At 39.9% G+C, this 9,333-nt stretch overlaps 1 protein-coding gene across 4 annotated transcripts in view; it reads left to right on the forward strand.

Annotated features, from left to right (window-relative positions):
* March1 (membrane associated ring-CH-type finger 1) overlaps positions 1-9,333 on the forward strand; it is an 817,915-nt gene that overhangs the window by 752,792 nt on the left and 55,790 nt on the right. The window lies entirely within an intron of this gene.

Genomic DNA, 9,333 nt, shown 5'->3' on the forward strand with positions numbered 1-9,333 from the left:
TCTTTTAAACACTGCCTGACCCATTAGTTTCAGCCTCTTATTGGCTAGCTCTTACATATTGATCTAACCCATTTCTATTAATCTTTGTAGCACACAAGCTGGCTTACCAAGAATGATCTTAACCTGCGTCTGTCTGGCGTGGGAGAACCATGGCGACTCCCTGCCTCAGCTTCTTCCTCCCAGCATCCTGTTCTGTTTTCTCCGCCTACCTAAGGGCTGGCCTATGAAATGGGCCTAGGCAGTTTCTTTATTAATAAGAAATCATTCCCACATCACTTCTTGGTTGCGGCTTCTGAAATTTCTAGGTGACTGCTTAAAGATAACTTGTGTTTCTGTTAACAATTCAACACTACCACAGAGGGAGTGAGTGTGGGGTTCTGTGGGGTTCAGGGAGAGAATACTTGCTTAGTATGTGTCAGGACAGGAGGAGAGTAAGGAAGAGAGGAAAGAAAAAAAGGAGGAGAGAAGAAGAGTCATGGAGGAGCAGGAGAGAAAAAGACAGAAAGGTATGGAAGGAGAAAGACCTACCCAGAGAGAATCCAGTGGGGATAGAAAGGACATACTCAAAAATACTGAAGAAAAATCTTAGCATAATGATGGCAGTTTGAACACAAGGTCTGCAGTACATGAAAGGTTCAAAGATAAAAGTGAGGTATTTACCCAGAGACTGTGGGGATCTTATGAAATGAGACTTTTAAAAAGGAAACCCTATTCTGGCTTCCACTGAAAGAGATTAAAAAAAAAGGGTGAGGGGGTTGGGGGGGGGGTCAGATAGAAACCTGATACAGGGGGAAATTACCAGGAATCTACATGAAGGACACCAACTAAGACTTCTAGCAATAGTGGAGAGGGTACCTGAACTGACCAACTCCTGTGATCAGATTGGTGACTACCCTAAATGTCATCAGAAAGCTTTGATCCAGTAACTAAGAGGAACAGCTACAGAGATCCACAGTCAAACATTAAGCTGAGTTCAGGGAATCCTGCAGAGGAGAGGGAGGAAGGATCATAGGAGCTAGAGGGGTCAAGAACATGCAAGAAACCCCACAAAAACTACTAATATGACTCATAGCAACTGACAAAGTCTGAACCAATAACCAGGAAGCTTACGTGGAACTGGCCTAAGCCCTTTACAGATAATTGACAGTTGTACAGCTTGTTCTGTGTGTGGGACTCTTAGCAATGGGAGCAGGGTTGGCCCTCGTGCTTTGGCCAGCTCTTGGGATCCTATTCTTCATGCTGGATGACCTTGCCTAGCCTTAATACAAGAGGAGGAGCTTAGTCTTACTTGATAAGTCATGCATAGTTTGATACTCATGAGAGGTCTACCTCTTTCTTAACAGAAACAGAGGAGGGGATTGAGGGCAGGGGGTGGGACAGAGGGGAGTAGGGGAAGGACTGGGAGGAAAGGAGGGAGGGGAAACTGTGGTTGGAATGTAAAATAAATAATTTCTTTTGAAAAGGGAAAAGGCATCTTGGAGATGAGATGTAGGGATAGGCAAACATTCCAATGCATATAGTCAGGAGTTAGTGTGCTATTGGAGAGGCGGGGCTGTGACACGAATATTTTAAAACCACAAATCAAAGATCAACATTAAGGTAGTTAAAGTCAAGAACAACTAAGGGGTTCATGTGCAAAGCTCACAGGGAAAGTGGAGGAGAAACGCTGGCCTCACATTGAAAGTTGGCAGGAGAGCAGCAGCCTTAGCAAAGAAGTGTGAGGTCCTGTTTATTCCGGTTCATTTCATATTACTTGCCAAATAACCACTGTAGGGGTGTTCTGTGGGAAGGCCACCTCCTTCTCTGTCTCAGAAAAACTCACTGATTTGCATTTTTGCATTCATAATGAAAATTTCTGTCTATTAAGTTCTACTCACCAGGGTCAGTGAGAGAAAATCAAGACAGTTGTTCTTTCACACAGGAGATATTTGCATATTTGAAGACAACTGTGGAACCGTCTCAGATTTTCCTGCCTTTCCTCCTCTGAGATGTTATGCATGGGGAGTTATTTTGTTTGGCTCACAATTACTATAACCACATTGTAAAAGGTCGTCCATTAGACCTACAATTTTGAGATACAACAGAGAGTCTTAGATATGAATTTAGACAGATTGAATTCTAAATTCTCTATCATTTTGCGTCCTCTAGACTCCAAAATCCCAACATTTTTAGGTCTCTTCATAAGTGTCACTATTTCAATTGCTATAATCATTGTATGTACCTTCTGATTCTAGGTTTCCCAGATTTAAGAATAGGGATATAGGTGCGGAATGACATAAGCAAAGAGGAAGAACATTCCGAGGTGGAAAATTGGCAAGGAGTGCAGGAGCTGTTAGAGAGGCGAGAGGTTGGGGAGGGAGAGAATATGGCTGTGTGTCCTCAGGTTTAGCTAAAGCGAGACTGTGGGCATCTGGGAAATACAGTCACAATAGCAAAGACAACTGAGGGAATATCGGCCTGTCTGACATGACAGCTCTTTCAGGTGACACGTGACAGGCTCCCACACTCAGTAGAGACTTGGAAAATTACATTGCTTTTATTTTTAAAAAGATTTAAAAGCAAAAAGCATGTGAAGCCTTTCATTACAGTACCTGGAAGCAATTTCTGTTGACTTTACTGATTATATGTTAGCAGTAGTGCCTTGCTTTATGGAGATGTTTGTACTTTATGGTATTTTCTCAGCTCTCTCGGGCCTCCCAACAGTCCTGTAAGATTTTACAAATGAGAAAAATCAATTCTAAAAACTGGTCTTAAGCTACCCATTAGCGCAAACTGTAAAACTAAGCTCGTTGCAAATGTCCCTGCAAGAGCCCAAATCTTCATGTTCACCTTGCTTTCTTTGAACCAGGATTTTGTCATAGTTGGCTCAAGGATTCAAATACATTGTCTTCTAATCAAGCTGTCTGGAGTCAGAATTCACAACCTTGTCTCTGTGAGTGTGCATTGTAGCTATCCATCCTTGTCTCTGTGAGTGTGCTTTGTAGCTATCTATCTGCTAAAGCTTTAAGAACTGAAATCTTGAAAGTGTGCCATATATAAGCCAAATGCATAGAAGTAATAGTAATGACACTAGGATCCCATTCCTAGGCATAATAGAATTAAGAGTTCAAAATCATGGAAAAAATCATATATGCTTTAAATAAATAAGTAGGCAGAGATTCGTGTACCTGCTATGGTTCAAGATTTGTGAGGCTCTTATTTAATTTTCATAGCTCATTAAGCATTATTTTTAACTTATCTTTTCAAATGAGGAAAGTGAGAATTTCCCTAACTTAACTGAACAAAGACTAAGGTCATCCAGATCCAATTTACTTCTGAAACCAAGGACCAAATAATTCTGTATACTGTTTTTTTCCTATAATTGTGTAAAACAAGTACAATAGAAAGAATAAAACTATCCATGAGAATATCCTACATATACATAGCTACTGTCAAGTGTCGCTACTTCTACCACCAACACTCCTTGTGCCTTGTGACCTCCAGGCCACCATGCTCACATTTTCTCATATTGCAGTAACTATGACACAGTTTCATTTGTGGACCTGCAATCTGGGCTAGAATCAATTTGGGCTAGAGTCCTCACTCTGTATCACCTGAAGTGCAGGAGCCCTGCTTTCTGTGCCTGTCCTGTGTCACCCTGTAAGGTGGAGACAGTGACAGGTGCTACCCACCTCAGGATTCCGCTCCATACTAAATGCTGCCAAGTCACACACCATGGTGTTAGAAGCATTTACTATAAACCCCTGCCCTCTCATCTCCCCAGGGACCTCAAGGCTGAGCCACAGTCTTACATCCACACTTGGTTAGCTTCCCATCACTTTCTCCAGGCAACTTTCTCTAACGCTTTACAGCCTGTGGAAGACCTTCACCCTAGGTCTACCTCCCTTGTGTTGAGTATGCAGTATCCTCTGTAGCCAGAGCTAACTGAACCCCTCACAGGTACCTCCCCCACCTTCTCCTCTCTACCTGCCATTTTCTGCTTTCATTCTTGCCCTCAGGTGTCTGTGTCCATCCCATGGATTCTTGCACTCTTCCAAAGATGTTTCTATTCCTTCTTTCTCAATAGTTTGGTTTTTGTTTTTTGATGGCTGCTGTTTAATAACTGAGCCTTTCCTTCCCTGTAGTTTAATGTCTAATTATTTGTAGCACCTCCATCCTGCAGTTTCCCTGCTAAAGATAAGATGAAATAAAACTTAAAAAAAAAATAGACCTTTCTCAAGCCTCTTCTCTCTCTGCAGAGTCACCCTGTATTGGAGCCGGGGTCAGAGGTGCCTTTTCTCTTCAGAGAGAAGTTTGTCCTTGAGTCATTTGTTTTAGCACTGCGCCCTCAACTCTGTTTCTCTGCTTTGCATTATGTTTCTAGCCAAAAATATTTACAATAGCTCTTTGGCTTAGGAAAACCAGCGTATGGATGTTGATGAGACGGCTCAGCAGGCAACGTGCCTGCTGTCAAGCCTGACGAGTGCCTGGGACACACACGTGTGTGCACACATGCACATACACAAATTAATTAATTAATTAATCAATCAATACACAAAGCATACTCTTAAAAATTAGAAAAATGAGTTCATAAATGAATACTAAACTTTTAATGATTAGGTTTGGACTTCTCCAAGTCTAGAAGCATCTCTATTATTATGTTTAAAAATCCTTTAGAGAAAATTTGGAGAAAGGAATAGACAGTAATCACAGAGGTAGACTTAGAAAGATTTGACAAAACACAGTGTAAAGTTGGCATGTTAACACCTAGGTTGACTACAAAGTTAATGAACTTAAACTTTGTTACACAACCATTAAAATCCTTATAGATAACTTTAAATGTTTTTGCAATTTATCAAAAAAAAAGTTCTGACTGAGACAAGAGGGCTTGGCAAGGGGGTAGATGCAAGGTTGAAATCATTTTAAGATATTTAAGGACTGACATCCAAATGGCTCAACAGATAGAGGTACTTGCTGCCAAGACCGGCAGCCTGAATTCAATCCCACAGTCCCACATGGTAGAAGGAAGATTCTAACTCCCACGAACTTGCCTGTAACCTCCACAGGAGGTATGGTGCAGGTTGACCCTCCCACACACATACACACAACCTCCCCCCCCCAGACATGCTAATAATAATAGTAATTATAATACTATTCATAGGGGCAATTTTTAATATTTTAAAGATAATAAAACCAAAAATATTGGCTGCTTTCCTTTCAAATCATACCCTAAAGCAATGAAGGAAAGCGGACGTTGTACACAGGAAAATCTAAAATGCAGTTTGGCCCATAGTGTTGGTGTCTTTTTAATACATAAGGTTATAAGGATGTATTCATTAATTCAAGTCTTGTGTATAAAAAGAATCTCAATACTCACTGACTGGATTGTAAAACGACAAGAAAGTGTCAAGCGAGCCTCTGAATTCTGCTTGTTCTCTCTGAATGTCAGATAACATGAGTCAAGAACAGCTCATAGAATCACTGATTCCCCAGGATTCAAGCTCCCACCAGATAAAAATATCTCACAGTACAAACATTTTACAATGGAATTTTATTATCGCATTGACATAATTTTCTTTACACAATTACTCTCTAGGGAAAAGTCCTCCTTGCCGTGTTTTCATCTATAATGCAGCAATGATGATTTGTGAGAAGTACATCAATTTTAAAACTGTTTAATTATTTCTTTAATGGCACTACTACTTTATTTTTTATTTTTATTAGAGGTTTGAAGTTGATATTTTGCTCTTACATTTTTTCAGAACAATCTAAGCATGGCTTGAGAAGACTTTTGGGGTTCAACTGGAACTGGATAATTTAGAAAAAGTTCAAAATACTAAAACCATGCAAATGTACATTGTGTAAAATAGAAAGAAAAATGAATCAAGCTTTTGATTTTCCCTGTGGGAAATAACTTTAATTTTATGAGAAAAGGCTATTGCTGGTTTACTTCAGGGAAAGATTTTAACTGATTTTTCTAAAAGGAGAGGCATTTTAAGACAGGAAGTTGGACCAAAATCAGCAAGCTGGCAAGGTCATGTTGACTCAGTAATCAGTGAGGTCTTTGTTTAAAGCTACTTATGAATAAATTTCTTTTTTCGTGGCAGGAAAAGTTGGAGCCCGAGTCTTTGTGCAGCTCTAGAGCATTTGAGACAATCTTTCTTTTTCCGTGAAAAATTATCAAATGGCATTAACTCCTACGTTTTCTTTTTCAAGTAAGAACTTTGGTCGATAGAAAGGGTGAGATTTAATGCCACACTATGAGATTTCATCTGCATTGTGATTTTTTTTTTACTCCTATTTTTGGTTATTTGAAGAAAGAGATTAGGATGCCACATCTCTAGGGAATTCTTTGTTATTGCTGCTGTACACTGTTCTTGACACCAAAAACCCATGCATGAACACGTTAAGGTAGGGGCTGCAGTCTTTGTCTCAAAACATCTACACTGAATTGTTCTAGGGGGCTGAGGAAGTGGATCCCCGGCAAGAGTACTCATTGCTCTTGCAAAGGACCTGGTTTCCATACTCAACACTGATGGATTCTTACCCCAGTCAGAATAACAACATGAAGGGTACAAACAACACTGGTAGGGATGGGGACTCTATTCACTGTTAATGAAAGTTAAACTAATATCTTCACTGTGGACATCAGTAGGAACAGTGCTCAGAAAACTAAACTTGGGACTACCGCATGACCCAACTTTACCACTCCTCCACATCACACCACAGAGATGCATTTGTGTTTATTGCTGCTCTATTCATAGTAAATAAGAAATCAACCAGTCCAAATGCCCATCAACAGATGAAGTGATAAAGAAATTATGGTACATATGCGCAGTTAATTTTTCATCCATAAAGAAAATTAATTGTATTATTTGCAAGGAAATGCATGGTTCTGACCCCTCTGCACACTCCTTCAAATACATGCCCTCTTTTGTTATTTCATGCATATGTGTATTTGTATAACATGTATATTCATAAATGTAACCTGGTAAGTTCAAGGAGGACAATAGGAATAACAAACTGGATGTAGAGAAGCACATTAGGCCTCAGTCCTACAAACACACACACACACACACACACACACACACACACACACAACTATAGGCAAGTGATGGAAGTTGGGAGCAGGAGAGGTGGTCCTTTGCAGAGAAAAGCACACCAATCGGTTGTCCAATATCAAATGGTCAGCCCTGAGAACACACATACAAGTAACACTGGCTGTTTTTATAGGATGGCATGTTAACTATGTGACACCCAGGAAGCCCTAAGCTGTGCCACTGCATTGACGTCAGTGAGGGACAAAGAATGGCAGGCCCAGTTTCTGTGCCTAGGCCTAGACAACGGAGATGTTATTGGACTAGACATTAAAAATGAGCACTCAGAAAAATTTTCATTTCCCTCCACCTTGCTGGCTTTTTATATAAGACATCCCAGCTAACTCAGCTAGGAAAAAGGGGGTGGTGATCATGAACTTGTTCTCAACCAAACAATGCCTCCCCCAAGGTACAGGAGTTAGTGCTTGTCGGCTTTGTTTTTACCTAAGAAATAAATACAAAAGACGCATGTACTCTGTCATCTGTCTTTCTTTTTAAGGTTGGTAGATCATAGGGTTTCAGTTCCTCTAACTCCTGTGCTAGCTATGTGAACAACTGCTTCACTTCCTCTAGTTCTCCAGGGAGACAGTGTAATTTAAAAGTAGATTCTTAATCCTCTCCTCAGAACTCCTGCTCCTGGAGATGAGTGTGCACACCTCTGAGGAAGTAGAAGACACTGATTTATGTGTTCTTCCAGCCCGCCACTGGGTCATTATACAGATTTAAAAGGTCTTGAAATATTATAGTCACTGCTTGTATTTTGAATAACTACATACCATTTCTATTGAAGTTTATTAACTGCTCTCAAAGTGGGGTGAATTATAAAATTATTGACGGTCTAAGAACTTTTTCTGTTCTATGTATATGATTCAGGTACATGTGTATGCATGCATATTCATGTGTGTGAGTCAGGCACATGTGTGCAGTACACATGTGGATGTCAGAAGACCTCAGTCCTCTCCTTTACCTGGTTTGACACAGGGCACCTTAGCTGTTGGCCACAGCTGCCCCTACACTTCCTAGGATGTCCCTTTCTCTGCTTTCCCATCTTGCCCTAGCTGGGGTTACAGGCTCACTATCACCCCCAGCTCTACGTGGGTCCTGGGGTTTCCAACTGAAGTCCCAGAGGGCAAGGACTGTCTTTGGTGAGCCATCTCTCCTGCCAAGGGCTAAGTTTTTAATTCACTTCTTAGCATAATAAAAGGTCTGTCTCATTCAAGGAGAAAACTTTCTAAAATATAAAAATAAGAGTAATGTAAACTTAAATGACTGTAACTATGTAACTAGGATTTGCTTTAATCCAGAAATTAATAGAACTCTAAATTTATAGATAGAAATGTTAGCATTTTCAAAAAAACAGGACTTACCACACTAGAATTTTAGGGGAGCAGGAATTTTGGGGGGTTTTATATGATGATAATTATAGACAGTTCATTGTGACCTAACCAAAGATTTTCTTGATGATACATTCAGACCCAACTTTCAATATCAACCTTATAATTTTATTTCACTTTAGAGGTTTTCAAAATTTTTCATAGTAGTAATATCTCAAACTTGTAAATTATACAATGTGACCCTTTAATTGTAGCATCAAAATAACAGTGACATCATCAAACTATAATATTCTTTGCATTATGTCTTCTTTAGTTTCTCTCTCTCTCTCTCTCTCTCTCTCTGTCTCTGTCTGTCTCTGTCTGTCTGTCTCTCTCTCTCTGTCTCTCTCTGTCTCTCTCTGTCTCTCTCTCTCTCTCTCTATCTCTCTCTCTCTCTCTCTCTCTCTGTCTCTTTCCAATGTCTTATTGCATATTTCTGGCTGTCCTGGACTTGCTTTATAAACCAGGCCATTCTCAAACTTGAAGAGGTTCCCTGCCTCTGCCTTCCTAGTGCTGGGATTAAAGTGTGAGCACCACAGCCAGCTTCATTGAGATCCTTCTAAGCCATGACCTTTATATATAAAACACCATAAACAGTGACCTTTTAAACAGACTAATGCCCCAAAAATTTGTTCTTGAAATGGCTCCGCTGTCCAAATGAATTGAATGTGTTTCTGGTGTACAAATGTCTCATACGCCCTCTTACATGGCTAGAGTCTAACAGTTATGTGAGAGTAAATGGGTATTGATTACAGGTTTGGTTCTACCACCAAAGCCAGAGTAAAAAGCCCATGAGTTATACATTGTAGGTTACAGTTTCTTTTTTTGTTTGTTTGTTTGTTTTTGTTTTTGTTTTTTTGTTTTTTTATTTTAAGTTTTTTTTT

The sequence above is a fragment of the Microtus ochrogaster genome, unplaced genomic scaffold, assembly GCF_000317375.1.
Source record: "Microtus ochrogaster isolate Prairie Vole_2 unplaced genomic scaffold, MicOch1.0 UNK23, whole genome shotgun sequence".
NCBI lineage: Eukaryota > Metazoa > Chordata > Mammalia > Rodentia > Cricetidae > Microtus > Microtus ochrogaster.